This window comes from Vicugna pacos, chromosome 31, assembly GCF_048564905.1.
Source record: "Vicugna pacos chromosome 31, VicPac4, whole genome shotgun sequence".
In the NCBI taxonomy this organism is placed as follows: Eukaryota; Metazoa; Chordata; class Mammalia; order Artiodactyla; family Camelidae; genus Vicugna; species Vicugna pacos.
The window spans coordinates 5804052-5823245 of NC_133017.1; the positions used below are offsets into that span (position 1 = coordinate 5804052).

Sequence of the window (19194 nt, forward strand, 5' to 3'; positions counted from 1 at the left end):
TGCACTGCTTCAGTACTCCCTTGGGTTGGGTCTCCAACCTGTGGGATGGAAGGGACACTCCTTCCTGCGGTGCAGTCGGGGGAACTAGATCCATCGTCAAGGTCAGCCCTGAAAATGGAGGCTGCGCTACCTCCATTCCTGGAAAGAAAATCAGTCCCCTCCAGTCCAGGTGATTCAGAAAGTCATTCAGCAATGTTCGGGGCCTCCACTTTAGGCTTTGAATTAGAGCTGAGCGGCTTAGGAGGCCAGATCCCTGTCCGTGGCTCCAGGAGCAGGCTTTCTGCTGGGGGACAGGATCCTCACAAACACCTGTGTCTTTGTGGGACACTCCCCTCTGACAAGCTGGGAGGCAGGGTGCAGTTGTGGGAAATCGTGTTTACATGAGCAGAGGGCCACCATGTGGTGGGGGCACAGGAGACTGTGAGAATGAGTCCCACAGCCTTTCTGGAATCAAAAAACTGGCAAATGTGAAAAAGTGCATAATTTGTTTTATTGAACAGGCTGCTTATGTACGTTTGGAGGACCAGGTTCAAGGACTCAGCATCCCTCCAGGACAATAGCCTCAAGAGAAGAACAGACAGAGCAGGAGGAGATCTGGGGTTTCTCCCAGGAATGAGGTGGAACAGGGATTTCTGCAGATTTGCAAGGAGTCCCTGACCACTGAGCATGGGGTTACAGCCCCACGAGCCCCTGTCATGTTTGGCTTGGGCTCTGGTTCTGGCCTGCTCATGTATTCTTCCAGCAGAGTTCCAGAAACTCAGAGGGTGGAATTAGAGGGGCTGCGTTTGGAACCTAGTGAGGAGTTGGAGGGTCCTTTATATTGAGTCCCTTCATCCTAATCACCGTAGCTGAAGCCCAACACCCCCCAGGCCCCCATGGTTGCCGTGGAGGGAGAACAAGCCTGGCAGGCGACCTAGGGGTCCCACTACTGTGTCCTTCCCTTGTCTTCGTTCCCTTTCACCCCGGAAGGTGTGATTGTCTCGTGTCATGGTGGCTTCCACAATGTCCCTCCCAGTAATCTCTCTTCTCCATCAGGTGGGGTTCCCAACCCCGCTCAGTCTTCTCTGCATGGATGCTGAAGGACCAGGCCCACCTGAAGTTCTGAGCTCGAGCAGTAAGGTGGAAACAAAGAAACCAATGGAAAAAAGAAGCAAGTGATTGTGGCAAAGCTCCCCACCACAGAGAAGCTGCCCTGAGTGGAAGGGAGAGTGTGGGCATGCCCGTTTGTTTCCTATCTCCCAGTGCTCTTAGCTTTCTTATTGCCTACCTGCATGGTTACAACAAAATGATCTGCAAAACTGAAAATATTTACTCTCTCGCTTTTACAGAAAAGGCTGGCCAGCCCCTGGTCCGGTACCAGGCAAGAGATTGGAGTTCCTTTCCAGTTTGGAAACATCTTGGCAGGCCCAGGTTTGCAAAGGTCTTTAAGAGTAGTTACGGAGTTTTGCTTTTAAACTTTTTTACGGCTGTATATACTTGTGAGATGTGGTTGTGATGTATAATTCTGAGTCGGGATTTTCTCAAACTGTTTCTCACTTCTTATACCAGACATTCCTAAATTCCAAGTGGAACTGCATATTAAGGAAGCCATGGAATTTAGCAAAAGGATACAGATCTCATTTCCTTTTAAGCATTGATGTACCTCCATCATGGCAGTATTTGTTATGTGTTATTGATAGGGGAACTAAGTAGTAAACAGATTAATAGAAAATAGGGGATTTTAGGTACACAGGTTCATCTTTTCAACATTGTTTGTAATATTTGCAGTTTAAGATGACCATTCCTGAGAAACAGGCAGCCTCTTAGAATGAAATAGCATTTCCTCTGAACCATAATTAATTTTTATTTTGTAGACAGCAGGAAGGGTAATAACACGTCACACATTTGGGGACGTCAAAGAGAAAATGTAACTTTCTGGGAGCGCACTCCCCCGCCTCCCCCTGCCCTTTTTACTGTCCCATTCTCCCTGGAAGGCTCTTTCTTATCTTCTGCTCATGGCTCCAGTAACTCTTTCTTCCTCCTTGTTCCTCAGCTGGTAAGGTTAGTTTTCTACTTTGAACAAGCAAACAAGCCAACAGAAGAGAAATTTCACAAGCAACTCCCAGCACATCCGCTCGCCTTCTGATGTCTGTGACCTCACTCTCGGTGCCCCACCGCTTATTAAAAGTGGCATCGAAAGCCAGTTCCTCCAAAAGTCCCCGAGGCCCCATCCCTCCCATCTTCTCTGGGTTGTCACTCCCAAAACCATCCTCTCTTTCACTGCCTCATCTATTTTGTTCTCCTGCTAGTTGGCACCATCAGTATATAAACGTCCATCCTCTTAAACCAACAGCACTCCTTGACCCTAATTCACCCCCACCAATTGCCACCCTGTGTCTTTGCAGCAAATCTTTAAGGAGTTGTTTAAACTCACTGTCTGCATCTTCTCTTGAGCCATCCCCTTTTACACCCATTCTGGCTTTTCGCCTGATCCCTCGCTCTATGGAAACTGCCCTGTCAAGGCCATCAGTGACCCCATGTTGCTAAATATAGTGGTCAATTTTGACTCCTCATCATGCTTGGCCCCTCGGCAGCATTTGACCCAGCTCTTCCATCCCTCCTACCCCGTGTTCCTGCTTCACTCAACCTCCAGCCCATCTCTCTGTCTGTTTCTGCTTTTGGCCTGCTGGCTGGTCCTTTGCCAATGTCTCCTGTTTTTTCCAAACATATACTGTGGGTGTTCCCCAGGGTGGGTTCCTGGGCCTCTCCTCTCTCTCTCTGCTATTCCTTTGGTGGAAGCAACCCAGCCTTGGAAATTGGCATGCCATCAATTTCTCGATTTCTCCAAAATTCCCTGATTTCCCCTTTCCATCTGAGCCTTTATCCCTGAGACTCACATCACATTCTTTTCCTTTCATTCATCTTGCTTTCACATTCATACATATGTTCTACTATGAAATTACTTTTCCAAATTTTGAATCAGTACATATATATCATGTAAAATGCTCAAATATGTATTATTTCCACTAAGATGCTAATTCTACCTTAGAACATTTCTGCACTTCTGTATTTATGTGAATAAAGCGAATAGTATTTCTACAAGCCTCATAGTTAAACACTGTTAGTTTGGGGCTATTATGTAACATGAAATAATGGTACATCAACATAGTCGTTTTTCATTTATTTTTATGTAACACCGAGATGAGGTTTTTGCCCTGAAGACTGGTTTTATTGAAATTTTACCTACGTTACGGACAGTCAGTTTATGTGAAAGCCCTCATTTCTCCCCTTTTTGATATATGCTCCATTTGGCTATATATAACATATAACTTGGCATGAAACAAAATTCCCAAATCATTCACATAATACAATTAATATGTTTAATTATATTTTTTAAATGTTAAAAAGAAAAAGAAAACAGTTTCCTCTACCTATTAGGCACTTCTGTGGCAATATGTAACACACCCCTTAACCATGACATTGAAGAACTGAGCTGATACCAGCCCCTTTCCACCTGCTCAGCCCCACCTTTTCCCATCCCCTTTCCCATCTGGAGAGGACATCCCTCCCATTGTCCAGGCCCAGATGTTGGAACCATGTCCTTTCTCTCTCTTTCTTTTACACTCACAGACAGCAAATCCAGCTTGTTAGAAAATTCTGGATATTCTGTCTTAATTAAATACCTGCTCTCTGCTCCCCGCCCTCCTAAGAGCCACCTTCAGCCTTTCCTGGATACCAATAGCCTTCTGTTTCCATCTTTGCTTTCCTACAATCTCTCATCCACACAGAGTCAGAGGGAGCCTGTAAAAACATACATTGGGGGTGGTGGGTGTTGCTCAGTGGTAGGGCGCATGCTTAGCATGCTTGAGATCCTGGGTTCAATCACCAGCACATTCATTAAAATAAATAAATTACTTCCCCCCAAAAAACACAAACACAAAAGCATAAGTTGGACTACATCACCCCTCCCCTCAAAACTCACTAAACGGGTCACCATGTCATTAGGAGCCAAAGTCGTCACAAAGGCCTCAGGACCCGGCGTGCTCTGCCTCTCTGCCCACACTCTCCCCCTCACTCTGGGGGCCTCTGGCTCCGGCTCTTCCTTCTTCCTCCAGATCTATTCTGCTTCAAGTTCATTACTCCGTGAGATCTGCCAGGATTGCCTTATTCTCTCCTGCCTGCCTCCCACCCCACCGCCATCACCCGAGTTTGCTCATATCACTCTTTTTTAAAAATTTATCCAAACTCTTGCTACCCCAACATGCTGCCTGTTTCCTCTGCTAAAATTCTGAGCCCCCAGTGATGGGGAGTCATGTCTATTTTGTTGACTGATAAAGCCCGAGAGCCTTGGGAACGGTCTAGTTAGGAGATTCCCGTATGTAGTAGGAGCTTATACACATTTGCTGAATGAATGTAGATGCCCTGGTCCAATCCGATGGAGCACTTCTGTGACGTGCTCAAAGAATAACTCTCCTTTCCACCTGAGAGGGGGTGACAACTTCCCTGGTGATTAAAGGCAAGAATTTTTTGCTTTATGCTGTTAACCTTAGGCGGGGAGACTGGGGGATCTTCATATATATTTTTAAATTTGGTTCACTCTGCAGTTGGTCTTTGGTCTCTGTATAATTTTGAGAAACTCTTTATGAGTGATCATTCTTTGATCAGATTGAACAGGTTCCAGGGGGAAGGACCAAGCCTGTCCCATCAGCCATTCTATGTGTCTTGTCCTGGGACCCAGTGGATGCTCAGCATGTAAGTGAACCGACAGGAGTGAGTGAAGAGATGGGAGCATCTCATTATTGTGGCGGATCTCTGTCCAATGCCTTGAGATTTGGGGAAGGGTTTACGAGTGCAGAAGGGAGAGGTCAGGTCCTCTGTGCTTTTCCTGAGTGCCCTGGCCTTACCCATTCCCCCAGCCCCCTCTGGGCAGCCAAGCCAAGGAGCTGGGCCACCAGGGGTTGTGCTGATCAATAATCCACCTTCACCCCAATTCCGGGGGTAGGTACACATGGTTGTAGACACTGGAGTCAGGTCCTTGGAGGAATTCCTCACCGAACTATGTTTTGGACCTTTTATTTTTCTCTAGAACCTCCAGCTGAAGAAGATTGTTTTAGACACATGAAAGTTGAGGACACCTTCTGTCCCCTCGCAACCCAGGTGGGGCTGGGAGTCTGCTGTTTCTATAGCCGGTGGGCTCGTGTTGATTTGGGCATCCCTGTGCCTGAATTCCTGCAGTACACTCGGTGGTAAGGTTGGGGGTGCCTGGCAGGGAGGGAAGCGGGTTGGGAGACTGTACAGCTGGGCTGATGTTAACCTGGGGTGAGCGGGAGCTTGCTGATGCATGGCATCTCGGGGCAGGGAACTCTCCACACTCAAGAGGGGTTCCCACTCCCGCAGGGTCCCTTTGATCAGGGTGCTGGGCTGTCAGGGGACCACAGGGGTCCCAGTGAGGATTAGGGTGCCTTCAGGCAATGGGAAGTGTGGGGTCCAGTGGCAATTGAATTAACTGTGCACCCAAACCCAGCCCCCACCTCTTTCAGCCTGTTTCCTAATCTGCAAAACTGGAATGTTATTAAACATCTCACGGGGTCATTGATGGGCTGGGACAGACTAGACAGTCAGGAGCTGGAATTCCTCTGTCCCCTGATTGTTTGCCTTCTTTCTGACTATTTGCTCTCACAAGCTCAGTCTCTCTGTCTCTCGCTCTTTCACTTCTAAGTGTCTCTCATGCTCTGGTTTCATTTGATTTCCAACCACCGCCCCTCCCCTCCGCCAAACTCCAGATGAGTGAACTTGATTTCTATGTGTCAGTTCCAAATTCCCAGGAAAGATGCTCTGTCACCCTCTGGATCTGCTGTCCAACCCATGAGTTGTGGCCAGAGGAGCGAGTCCTTCTGGGACCAGCAGAGGGTCTCTGCCGAGCCCCCAGCCACCACTGTGGGAGCACATAGCTCTCCGTGGAGGAAGTACTGGCTGTGACCTTGTGTCACTAAGTGTGAATTTATGTCTTCTCTTGAACCACCTTCATCCTCCTAAACAAAGATGAAAATTAAACACTCCCGGGATTTGTGTCATGGAACACTCAGGTTGGGGGCTAATGGGGCTGGAATTTCTGCTGTATTTAAGGGGCTACACTGAATCCCCAACGAGAGCCTACAAAGGGAACAGCACCGGCCCCACCCGGCACTTAGGGCGCTGAGTCTGCGTGACGGTGAGCCAGGCTTCTGACCACAGCTCAGGGGTCTGGTCTGACCAATTAGCCTTTGAAACCAACCAGCTTTGGATTCCTCAATCCCACCCTGAGGTTTTACCTGAACCATCAGCTTCTGTATCTCTGAAGACAGATGCTGAGGACCCTTCACGTAAGCCGTTCGCACAGCCCTGTTCAGGCCTTTGTGCTGCACGGTCTGCCCGGCGAGCTGACCGAGGTTGGTATTTTACTGATGTTAGAAGTAGTCTGGTTTCCCGATGTACTGTTTCACTGAACAAGCAACAGAAGCCACTTCTCACTGATAAAAGCAGAAAAGGGACATAATTAAAAGATACTGGGAGGGTGTGTGGAGTGGCCAGGACCGGAGCCAACCCAGGAGCTGTAGGAGGTGTTAGGGAGCCCCAGGCACCAGGCTGGGAGGGGTGCTACCGGGCCCCCTGCCACCCCAGAAGGGACCCCCCTCCACCCGACCCTCCACCTCACTCACTGCAGGTTCATGTCCCGGCAGGGCCAGGTCACACTGAAGCCACCAGCACACACCTCAGTTGGGGAGCTGGCCCCGTCTGAGCTGCAGGCGTGCCTGGTGTGGGGAGAGGCCCAGTTAGAGGAAGGCAGTTCCCCTACTGTTCCGAGTTAAGGTGCAAGTCAGTGCCCATCACTCAGGAGAGCCAGGCTGGACGGACCTCATTGTGGTGACTAGGCTGTCTGAGTTCACTTATTACTTTCTACGTTTGAAGGCCCTGGAGGGAGAAAAAGTGAAGGTTCTAGTACTTATTTTGTGTTTCCCACGTACCAGGTGTGGTAAACAAGCCACTTCAGACAAGGCCCGGAGCAACCACGTAAATAGGCCACGGAGCAAGTCGTGCAGTCAGGCCTCTGTGGTCCCGAAACCCGTGTCCCCATCGGCTCCATAGTTACCAGTGGAAACTAGGGGGATTTATGGGACTGTGTGCTCCTGTGAGGGCTGGGATATGTGTGTTTAAGTCCACATCTTCAGAAACTCGGCTAGAACCACAGCCACTGATTGCACGGTGGCAGAGGAAGGGAGGATTCCAGCCTCTGGTCCAGCTCGTGTGGAGCTCAGAAGTTCTTCCTCCTGTCCTGAAAATAACACCAAATCTGAGGGAGCTGCAAACCCACTGCTCTTCTTAGATCCCAGAAGACCGAGGGGGAAAGCTGCTTCCAACCCAGAGAGGTTGCAAAGGGAACAGCGGGCAGGCTTGGAGAGTCACAGCTCCCAAGGCAGAACCTGCTTTTGTAAGAACCCCGGGGGCAGGCAGATTTAACAGGTCCCTGAGGCCAGCAGGAGGCTCAGTGTGGGGAAATCAGAGTGTGACAACTCCAGGGGGCCAGTCAGAGGGGCCCCATGCTCTTTTTCATGTATTTTACATCCAGGACCGTGTCCTGTTCTCAGAATGAAGGTCAGAGGATAACTCCTCATGCTTCCTGCCTGGAGAGGAGAAAATAACTGTATTGAAATACACCCAGAACATTCTGTTTCATTGGGGGAAGTTGTTTTTTGTTTGTTTTTTTAATGAGAAATTATTTTACCAGAGCCTAACCAACCTGGGAGAAGGGAAATCCCTTCTGTGTCACCCAAATTGGGGTGGGGGGAAAGAGACACACTTGTGGAGGTCACAGCTCAGGGCACAGGCTCAATGAGAACTAATCACAGGACTGCAGATGCCCTGCTCTGTCCCGCTCCCCCAACACCTTACCTCCATGTCAGTAGGGCCCGTGTGTAATAACAGGAATAATACTAACAGAAGTAAATGTCTCAGGAGTGTCTAGGGAAAACCCAAAGACAGCGGGGAGATGAAAACAAGGACACACAGGCTGTTTTAGCCTCTCACACCAATAGCTGTAGCAAACTACACACAGCCCAGCCCCAGTAGATAAACAGACAACCTCACAGAAGAAATTATTTATTTTGGTTCTCTTACCCAGTGCATTCCATGGTGCATCCTCGCCTAGAATTGAGTGGAAGCAAGTCCATCTCAGAAGGGACATAACTGAAGAGGGATGGCTTCCCAGACTCTGAGGGGCAGAGAGAGCACCAGCCTGGGTTAGAGAAAGGTGAGGGGTGGGGTAGGGTGTGGGCTGCCTTCTTCCCCATATAAGGAACCTTCCTGAGGCCAGCACAGTAGGAGGGAGGGCCATGGGGTGGAAGCAGCCAGACTTCATCCTGAGAACTGTTGGGATGCCTCAAAGGGACCATTCAGGTGCCCAAACTGGGCCCTGATTGAGGGAGCCAGTCGGTCTGACTCAGAGCCCAGGACTGAGGTGGGCTCACAGCAGGCCGGTCTTACTTGGCCGGATCCATTTCACTTCTCCGAAGCCCTGTGTATAACATGAAGCGTGGACGGCCTGGTGAGCACAGCTCTGCCCTCAAGACCGGTTTCAACTCCTCTCTTCCCAGAGAACAGCATCTCTGAACCCGTCCTGGGTGACCTCACAGAGATCACCCTAGTGGCCCAGGCTAGTGACCGGGAACATGTACCTTCCTGCAGGCAACCCCTGACGTCCACTGTTGCATCATATACTGGCAAAGAGTGAGTCACTGTGCATTGGTCTAACAGCAGAGACTCTGCCAAAGGCCCAAGAGGTGGTGTGTGGGACATGCAGGGGTGCAGGAGTGTAAGCAGCGCAAAAGTGTAACTGGTGACAGGGGTGCAGGGGCTGTGGAGGGCGCAGGCATTTCAGGGGATGTGGGGGTGGAGGGATGCAGAATTGCAGAGAGTAGCAGGGGTGCAGAGGTGCAGGGAGTGTAGGGATGCAGGGAGGTGCTCAGGGACCTGGCCAGGATAAGAAGGCAAGTGCACATCCTTGCAGTCAGCCTGACCCCGGTAGGCTATTGCAATGCTTTTGGGCGGCGGCGGCGGCGGTGGCGGTTGGGAGGCTGCCCGGGCAAGCCGATCGATTTCTTCTCTTCCCTGCAGCCTGGCCTGGGGTGGGGCTTGGCCGCCGGAGATTCGCCAGATGTTGCACTCCAGGTAAGCTTGCTCCTGGTAGGTGGGGCGGTTAGGTCAGAGGGCGGTGGCAGCGGCAGAGGGGCGGAGCGGGTCTACCCCTGGTGAACGGGTGGAATAGCTGCCTTGTCCCGGCTGCTGGGCCTGGGAGCGGCCTCTTCTTCCCCAGGTCGCCGGACACTCCTGTCCCAATCAGCTTGCTGAGTGCGGAGTGGGGGCGGGGCCGTTAAGGTGCGGGACCCACGGGGGGAGGGAGGCTGCCGCGGGGGAGCCGATCAATTCGCTCCGCTCTCCCCGGAGGCGGAGCCAGGGGCGGCTTCTGCTGCCCTAGAGGCGGGACGCGGGTCTCCAGATGAACTTGCTCCTGGGAGGCGGCGGCGGAGGCGGCAGGGGCAGGGGATGTGTTCCAGGGAGTTGCTCCATTTCTTCTCTCCCCCACGGCCTGGCTTGGGGGCGACGTCTGCCGCCGGAGATTTGCCTGAGGTCTGACTCCAGGTGAGCTTGCTCCTGGGAGATGGGTGCGGTGCGGTCAGGGAGCTGGTAAGGTGGTGGCTGCAGGCATAGGGAGGCTGCCCCGGAGGAGATTGTGGATTAGCTCCATGTCTGCACCGCGTGGCCTGAAGGCGGCCTCTGCTGCTCCAGGTCCCGGGACACCCCTGTCCCACTTTGCCTGCTGGGGGCGGGAGGCAGGGTAGTCAGGGTGCAGGGGTGGCGGTGGTCGGGGGCCTGCAGCGGGGGAGCGGACCATTTGCTCCCATCTTCCCCGCGTCTTGTCCTGGGGGCGGTCGCTGTTGCCCTGTGTTATGAGACGCGTGTATCCTAGTCGGCCTGACCCCGGGAGTTGGACTTGGTACTTTGGGGGTGGTGGCAGCAGCGGCAGGTTTTCCCATGGAACTTGTCCATTTGCTCCCACTTCCCCCCATGGTTTGCCCTGGGGGCGGTCCCTGTTGTCCCAAGTTCGTCGGACGTCCATCTCCAGGTCAGCCTGCTCCCTAGAGAAGGCCACTGTGAGGTCATGGGCAAGAGTGGTGGCTGCTGCGGGGGTAGGGGCTGCCTTGGGGAGCTGGTGGATTGGCTCCCGTCTCCCCGATGGCCTGGTGTGGGAGTGGCCTCTCCTGCCCCAGGTCACCAGACGCACCTGTCCCACTCAGCCTGCTGGGGGAGGGGCGCCCTGGGCGGTGCCTTTAAGGTGCGGGGGTGGCGATGGCGGGGGTAGAAGACCTGCAGCGCGGAGCCTGTCAATTTGCTCTCCTCTTCCCCGTGACCAATCCTGGGGGCGTCCTCTGCTGCCCAAGAAGCCGGATGCCCGTCTCCAGGTCAGCTTGCTCCTGGGAGATGGGCCCGATGTGGTCGAGGGGCAGAGGCAGTTGCGACGGCCGGCTGCCCCGCCTAATGGGGCCACTTCTTCTCCTCTCCCCTGACCTGGCCTGGGGACGTCCTCTCTGGCGCAAGATTCGCCTGACACCCCACACCTGGTCTGATTGCTCCAGGAAGGTGGGCGCGGTGAGATCAGGAGGTGGAGAGGACAGGGGCTGCCCCTGGAGAGCTGGAGGATAAGCTCCAATCTCTCTGCAGGCCTGACGTGGGGGCGGCCTCTGCTGCCCCTCGTTCCCAGGTCACACTTCTCCGGGTCATATTTCCCCGGGGTTGCGGTAGGGTGCGGGGGCGTCGGGGTGTTGGCGGGGGTATGGAGCCTGCCGCTCGGGAGCTGGGGGTTTAGCTCCCATCTTTTCCGCAGATTGGCCTGAGGGCAGCCTCTGTTGCTCCAGGTCGCAAAGCAATTTCTCTGACAGCTTAGCCACCGGAGGTGGGCAGGATGGGCTGAGAGGGCTGAGGCATGCGCCAAGGCAGCGACGGAGGGGGCTGTCCCTGGCCAGCTGGTCAATTTGTTCCCGTCTCAACCTTTGCTGCCGCAGTTTCGCAGAACGCCCTTCTCCAGTTTATTCTTCTCCAGGGAGGTGGGCGCAGTGCATGCAGCCCGAGGTCTGGGCTCTCCCTTGGGAGGGGCAGAACTCTCTTGTTCTCCTTTGTCTTTATTCTTCAGCGAAGTGGTTACTGGACGCAATTCTTAATTCTGAGAAAGTGTAGCCTGTGTTATGGAAGAGCTGCTGGACAGTGAGGTTTCTGGGTGGATTTTCACATCAGCTGATGCCCCAGGCAGGCAGGAAAGCTATTACTCAGAGCTTCTTAGTCTGGGGTTGGGGATGGCCCCGCCATCCTCACCATGCTTTTTAAAAATGTGTTACTCCCCTCTTTTTCCTAGGTGACATTTTAGGTTATTGGGTCTCAGATTGCTGACACACTCATCCCTGTTCTCAGACATCTTTTAAACTTGGGTGAAGTGATAAGTAGGGGAAGATGATTTACTGAAAGGTAAGAATACTTAAATTCGCATTAAAGCTACATTCTGTCAATCTTTCTAAAATGATTTTCCTCTGATTCTAAATCCACGACCTAGTGAATGTTGTACTCCTGTGTAAATTATTGATCTTCACATCACATTTGTTGAGTGGTCAATGAGATTTGTTAATTAGATTATTCCTGAAAGGAAAAGTTCAGGCTTTTCAGAATTCCTTGTCTGATGTCACCCAGGCAGTCACAGTAGAAGACAGAGCTGATATAAAAATCCCTCAGCTGCCTGAACTGCAAAGCTTCTGGGATTACTGATTCCTGAAATGCAGGTGACTCTTGATGATAATCTGGGGGATGGTTTAAATGATCAGATTCTTCCAGTCCTATAAATGGGTTCTGTGGCCCCAGCCCCGGGAGAACTGGACATAAGGGCCATATCGTGTGTGGTGGGATGGGAAGGCAAGGTGTAAGAGCTGGAATCACTGAGATTCCACACTCGCTAAACACAGACTCCAGAGCCTAATTGTTGTCAGGTTCTGTTCTGGATTTGAGAGTGTGTTCATACATGATTCTTGCCCTTCTGGAGTCACTGCCTGGGTGGAAGTAACCTTTACATAGATCTGTGGAGGATGACATTTAAGTAGATGGGCTGTTATGGTTCTCAATGTGCCCAGGCTTGCTCTTCCAGGCACTCGTGGGACTAACGCGAGTCATGTTATTCACTCATTCACTGATTTATTACCCTTGAATTGATCACTCGTCCCACAGTAAGTGAAACAAGGTAACAGGAAGCTGAGTTTTGTCCCCTCTCCTATCACTGATTGTTTTTCAGTCGGGCGCCCTGCGTATGCATTGTGAAACGGTGGTATTTCGTGCCCAATGGGGCAGCACTGTCAGTTCTGAGAATCAGGGGAGACACATGGGTAGGACAGCACCCTGACACACATGGCACCCCCCATCCCATGAGACAGAATTGTCGATGCTCAGGTGACCCGATGTAGACTGCGGTGCTAAACCTGAGCATGTTTAGTTATCCTGGTGGCTATGAAAATACAGACTACCAGTCGCTACCTCTGGAGACTCTGAGGGTGTGCACCCCAGAATTCTGCATTTTAAGAAGCACTTTAACGAATCCTGATGAAGAGATCTGAGTGTCCCACGGAGAAACACTGGTGTGCGAGGCACCAATATTGAGGATTCTCAGGGAACGATGTCTTTTTAGGATGGTCCATGGGCCCTCACTTTAGACTTTTGCCTTGGGTTTAATTGTATGTGTTCAGAAGTGATGTCTTTCGATTCCAGTGCATGTCAGCATGCTCTGTGCAGGGATTTACTCTCAGTAGATGGCAAAAACTATGATTCTTCAGGTCACCGAGCTACACTGTGAACGATATTTTATTTTGGTTTTCTTTGTAGCAATGCAGAGTCTCCCGAGAAGAGATTTAGACTCAACAGCTTTGTGTCAGACTTTGGAAGACCGCTGCTGCCCAAGGTGTTCTCTGGCAGTGCAATGACGAATCTAGGTCCCTCTTTCACTGCTACATCAATGAAGTGGACCACTTGGACAAGGCCAAAGCTGGTATCCCTACCATAGCCCTTTACAGTGTTATTCGGCTCCAGGAAGCCATCAGATGCAGCAGGTGGCCAGAGGAGGAGCCGAACAGACTCATGAAATGTGACATCCCCAACTTTATCAACACGGACCAGAACTCTGCCTTTGTGGAAGATGATTTCCTGATTTTGTAACTACCGATTGTTCTAGAAAATAAGCCAGTTGCCCAGAACTCACACAAAGACTTGAATTGAGAAACGTGCTTTCTCAGGTATCTTTCTGAAGATGTGAAGTCTGTCTTTGTATGGAAGGAAGTCCCCTTTCACAAAACTGAATGTGTTTGTGTCTGAGAGAGGGAAATGGAGACAGAAAGACGAAGAAGCAGAAGAGAGCCCCCTCAGAAGAGATCTAGTTAAGGTGAGTTTTTGTGCCTTTAAAAAACATTTGGGGTTTTAGGGGGAACAAAGTATTTACACTGTCTTATTCTCCTCATTGGAAACCTTGGCCCCGTCGTCAGAGTCAGCGGCCTTGAACGGGGGTTGCACGCTGCGTTTCATCTGGCACTGCGACTTCCACGCTCTGCCTTTAGCACGTTGCTTTGCCTGTCAGGGTTGCCACCCTTTTAACTGTAAGGTGAGGAGTCTGGAGTAGATGATCCACCCCAGCTCTGCTGTTTTGCAAATTTCTGATTTCGTATTCGGATGAGTCTGGGATACACCCAGAGCAGTATAAACCAGGCCCTACCTCCTGCCTATTGCTGGGGCATCCCTCAGGTCTGTGCCTTCTACTCAACCCTTTACTGAGCCCAGCTTTTGTCAGGAGCCCAAGTGCCTACCGGGATGGCAGGGGACTTGTCTTTCGTGGTCACGGTGGCCAAGAATTCTATTGGTGTGCTGAAACAACTCTTCTGAGATCCTCCACCCACCCCTGCTCAAACCTAATGACAGCACTACGGTTCCTTTCCTAGGAGGAGAATCAATCCATGGTGCATTTTATGACAATCCTGTCCCCAGGGATGCACGGAAGTTTATCAGCTGAGTGAGGGGAGGTGCCTCTGTGTCCCTGTATCTCTGTCTGCTGACAGTTCGCTGCCACCGGCTACTGAACAAGAAAAGTGCTATTCACCATGTTGTGTGTTTTCCAAATGTGTAGGTGATGGTCTTGTGGCTCGTGCGTGGGCTTTGATTTGGGATGGTGAAGGGCTTATAAATACCTCATCAACATGTATTCGAGGTGGCCTGGTGCCACACAGATTTGATTCATGAAGGCATCAAGCCTGCACACTGGTTTGGAAACAACTTGGTTTTGATCATTCACACTGCATGCATGACTCGCTGCTAATCTCTGGGTGGTTTTTTCATTTCAGATTTATTCACCCCATGTCTTGCTTAAGCTGAAAAATACATTTATTTCACCAGAATATTCTCTGATTCTTTGTTTACACACATCCAGTTTTTTTAATTCCTTTAAAAATGATTCTGTGTTTATAATGCCTCCTAATTTCTATCATCTCTATGTTGCCAGTGGTCTGAGACATGCACCAGATTTGATGCCGGAACAGTTCCACCAAAAGAAATCCCTTTGCCGTAATATCTTTTGAGGAAAATATTATTCTTTAAGGCTCTAACAGTAAATCGTAGAAGAAAGCATGGAACATTTCTTGTAGTTAATACATGTTCATGCGAAAAGAAATGATATTTTCATTAAACAATGTTGATTTTAATAACTTTTACAAATGTGAACATTATTATTCATAATTTAAGTAACCAGATAAAACCACAGTTATTTATTATGAAGATTGAAAACTATTTACACGGTCTCTTAATTAGAAGTAGCTTTATTAGAAGACTGAAGGGTATTTAAAAGATGGAAAAATACCCATGATGACACCATCATTTTTATTAACTAAATATCAAGAACTGTGCAGGGATAAGATTTAACCCTCTGCAAACTGCCAAGTTAGCATGAGGTAGTTTGTGGATGCTGCCAGAGGACAGGACACTCCCCCAGGATCAGAGACAAAGGACTTCCTGCCAGCACAGCAGGCAGCCTGTGGTTCAAGTTCATATTGGTTCCTGAGTTCCTTTCCTATTGCTGTTGTAACAAAGGACCACAGACTCAGTGGCTTAAAGCAATACACATTCATCTTCTCACTGTTCTAGGGTGCAGTAGTGCAAAGTCAATGTCAGTGGGCTAAAACCAACGAGTGGCCAAGGCTAAGTTCCACACCGAGGCTCTTGGGAGGGATTCATCATCCTACCTTTCCCAGCTTGCAGAGGTGCTCACACTCCTTGGCCCAGGGCCCTGTGTCACTGTGACCTCTGCTGCCACTTTACATCTCTGTCTCTGACTATATAGATATAGAGGAAGAGTCTTCTACATCTGGTATGGACCCTTTTTCCTACATGGACATTGTATCCCTATTTATGTGCAGATGAAAACCCCTTCCCTCCAGGGTGCGGTGGCATCAGCTCACAAGATGACCACTCTGGGCTTTAAGTGTCCTCTTTGTATTGTCATCAGGGAACTTCTCTCTCCATAGTTAGCTCTGTGTTAATTTGTTGTTATATTTTACCCAGAATTACTGAAAGTTTTACTTAAAAGGGATCCTAATTAGCTCTGTTTACCTGTTTCCAGAGCTGAAAGCTTCAGTTCTAGAGTAGCAGTTTGATTTTTCCTAAAAATACATTCCAGTATATTTCTCTGGTGAAAGTCTCTACCCTGTTATCTATTGTCCCATCATTTCCTTATTTTCTTGAATGTATTAAAAGTATTTTATAGCCTTTATTGGTAACTCTGATGCCTACATCACCTGGGGTTTGCATCCTTTGTCTAATGCTCCTTATTCTCATGTTATCTGTCATATAGTCTGGACATGTTGCATGTCTAGAAATTCTTTATTACATGGCAGACATTGCAAATGAAAAATCCATGTTATCTTCCGTGAGAGCTTTTCTACCTTCCCGTTAGGCAGACAGTGTGAGGGACTGATCATGTCACTCCAATCAGGCGCTGAGGTGGATCAGGACTAAAGTGCCTTTTTTCTTAAAACAGCTTTGAGGTATACTTGGCAAAATAATTTTCACACGTTTAAAGTGTACAGCTTAATACGTTTTGACGTAAGTATATCCCCAAGGAACCATGACCACACTCAAGACAGTGAACATACCCATCACCCACAAAGCTTCTCTCCTGACTTTTGTTGTCCCTCCCTCCCTCCCCGTCTCTTCCCCTGGGAACCATTGATCTGCTTTCTATCACAACATATTGGTTTGCATTTCAAGATCCTTATATGAATGGATTCATGCAGTATCTACTCTATGTTGTCTGACTTCTTTCATTCAGTGTAATTATTTTGAGAATCATCTGTGTTGCTGTATTAATAGCTTGTTTGTCTTATAGTAGAGTATTGTTTAGTGCTGAGTTTTTACTGAAGAGTTTATTGTGAGCAGTGTTTGTATAGACCATCATTTCTTTCTGCATTTACTTCTTGATGGATGCATGGGTTATTTACAACTTGTGCTATTATAAATAAAATAGCAGTGAATATTTGGTTACAAGTCTTTGTATGGACATATGCTTTTCCTTTCTAAAGCACCAGATGAGGAATGTCTGGATTATATGGTACACAGGTGTTTACCTTTTTAAAAGAATCTGTTAAAGACTTTTCCAAAATGGTTGTACTATTGTAAATTCCTCATGGTGTGTATCAGTTCTGGTTGCTCTACTTCCTTGCCAGCACCTTGTAAGGTCAGTCTTTCTAACTGTATTCATTCTAGTATGTATGTGAACTAGTATCTCACTGTGGTTTTTAAAAGTATTTCTCTAATGACTAATGACACCTTTAATCAGCATCTTTTCATATGCTTATTATCCATCTGGATATCTTTACTGAAGTGTGTTTTCTGGCCTCATTCATTCAGGTGTTTGAATTATTATTGAATTTTGAGACCTCTTTATTCTGGATCAGATACAAAGAGAGACCTTTATCAGATATATGATCTGCAAATAGCTTCTGTCTATGGCTTGTCTTTTCATTTGCTAAGCAGTGTTTAGAAGAGCATTGAAGAGTCTTCATGTTCATAAAGTTCACTCTATCAGTTTCTTTTTAAAATAGATGATACTTTTGGTGTCATAGCAAAGAAAAATTTGCCAAACCCAAGGCCATAAACCTTAAGCCTATGCTTGTTCTCCTAGCTGTTTTATAGTTTTAGATTTCCTATTAAGATCTATGATCCATTTTGAGGTAAATTTTGTATATTTTGTGAGGTGTGGATCAAAGTTCATTTTTTTTTTTTTTTGCGTATCACGATCTAATTGTTCCAGCACTACATGCTGAAAAGATCCTTTCTCCACAGCATCCTTTTTGAGAATCAATTGTCTGTATAAGTCTTGGTTTAGTTCTGAACATTCTATTGTGTTCCATTATTCTATTTTCCTGTTTTACACCAACACCATAATTTCTGATTACTGTAGCTTTATAAAAAAAGTTTGAAAATCAGATAGTGCAAGTCTTCCAACTTTGTTTTTCTTGTTCAAAGTTGTTTTGGATTTTTGGGATCCTTTGAATTTTTATATGAATTATAGAATAAGTTTTTAAATTCCTTACATCCTGTTCTGCCAAAATTCCACCCATGTCTTTGGCCGTCTCCAAAGCCACATTTTCTGAAGAAGTCTCTCTAGATCCCAGGTGAAAGGAATTTCTCTTTCGTCTGTGCTCAAATCACATTTGATATTATTTGATTACATTTAATCATATTTGCCTGTATGTACTTGTCTGATCTTTCCAGCCATTTACTAAATCTCAAAAGATTAGGAATCTTGACTTGGTTCCCTCTGTGTGCTGAGAAACTAGTTCTATGCTTTGCAGGAGTGAGCCCTGCAGTAAGAGGTATCTGCAGCACACATCTAGCTCATTGCTTGAATATTGTCAAGGAATTCTGCAGATTTAGAATTGTTTATTGATTGTTGTCTCCAAGACGGCTCAGTCTTTTTTATTTCTATTGCTACTGCTGCAGTTTCAAAGAACAATGGGCTAGTTATTTTCCAAATATCAAATCATACTCTAATTGTGTTGTCACGCAAATTATGTGCTGCTGTGTCTTAACAACCTGCTTAGTGTTCACAGGCTCCTTCACTCATGGAAAATTTGGGAGAATGTCATATCCTTAGAGATAGCAATGCTGTCTTTGGCGACCTGAGCAGCAGTATCTGAATTCACTCCTGCTGTTTTTCCAGTGTCCCCTCTAGACCTCCTCCAGCCCTCCATGGGGGGCCCTGCAGTTCTGCCCTAGAAAAGCCTGTTGCTTCTCAGGAAGACTTCCCTATGAAACATAACCATGTCCTTCTTGTGGGGACATTCAGTCCAGAGACCTGAAAGCAGGGGAAAATATTTAGCCTGCTTTTGGTAGAACCTAAATTCTTCCATACTTGTTAGAAGCAATTTCAATGAGGAAACTGTTTTGGCATCTAACAAATCAGCATAAATGACTGATGAGGAAGATCAGCTTCCCCATCCCACTCAGTCGTCATGTTGATGTGACACACACATTGGCAAACATTTTCTCCTGTGAGCAACATAAAGTTCAAGACGTTATGAATGGCTTTTTGTTTTTATTTCTTAGTCTTTCCACATTCACTGTGTCTCGTGAGATTATATGAATCCTGCTTATTTTCAGCCCAGCACTAAACTTTTTAAAAGGATCACGTGTTTAAAAGGCTAGTGGACAATTTTTTAGAAGACAGAAATCCTTAGATTTTGGTCCCAGAGTTGAATCTTGGTTAGTGGTGAATGAAAATTCCCGTTAAAATTTTAAATTCAGTGATATAAAGTCTTAAAAATAGTTAAATATTAGTCAATTTCATTAAACACTATAAGAGTTATTTACCTTTAAGCCTGTTTCTGGGGCAATTTTGCAATGATTCCCTCCCTTTATCGATTCCCTCTTTATCAGAATCCTTGAGAGGCCCCTGTCATCATTGTCAGTATCATCATCATCATCATGGAACTGATTCTTCTGGAAGATTCTAGGAAAATAAAGAGATGGACGGGATTATGTGTAGGTCAGTGTGTGCATATACAATAAGAACAGCTGTCAGACATTAGATGCAAGATACCCATTTCATTTAGG

The 19194-nt window shown here is 47.9% G+C and overlaps 1 long non-coding RNA gene across 1 annotated transcript; it reads left to right on the forward strand.

Moving 5' to 3' along the window:
* The first annotated feature begins 1035 nt into the window (after positions 1 to 1035).
* LOC140690723 (uncharacterized) lies at positions 1036 to 13202 on the forward strand. Its single transcript, XR_012065999.1, has 11 exons — positions 1036 to 1210; positions 1329 to 1410; positions 4645 to 4731; positions 5066 to 5225; positions 6106 to 6190; positions 6320 to 6407; positions 8138 to 8266; positions 8610 to 8742; positions 9130 to 9183; positions 11423 to 11532; positions 12928 to 13202. It is a non-coding gene; the product is annotated as an uncharacterized lncRNA (long non-coding RNA).
* The last annotated feature ends 5992 nt before the right edge of the window (positions 13203 to 19194 follow it).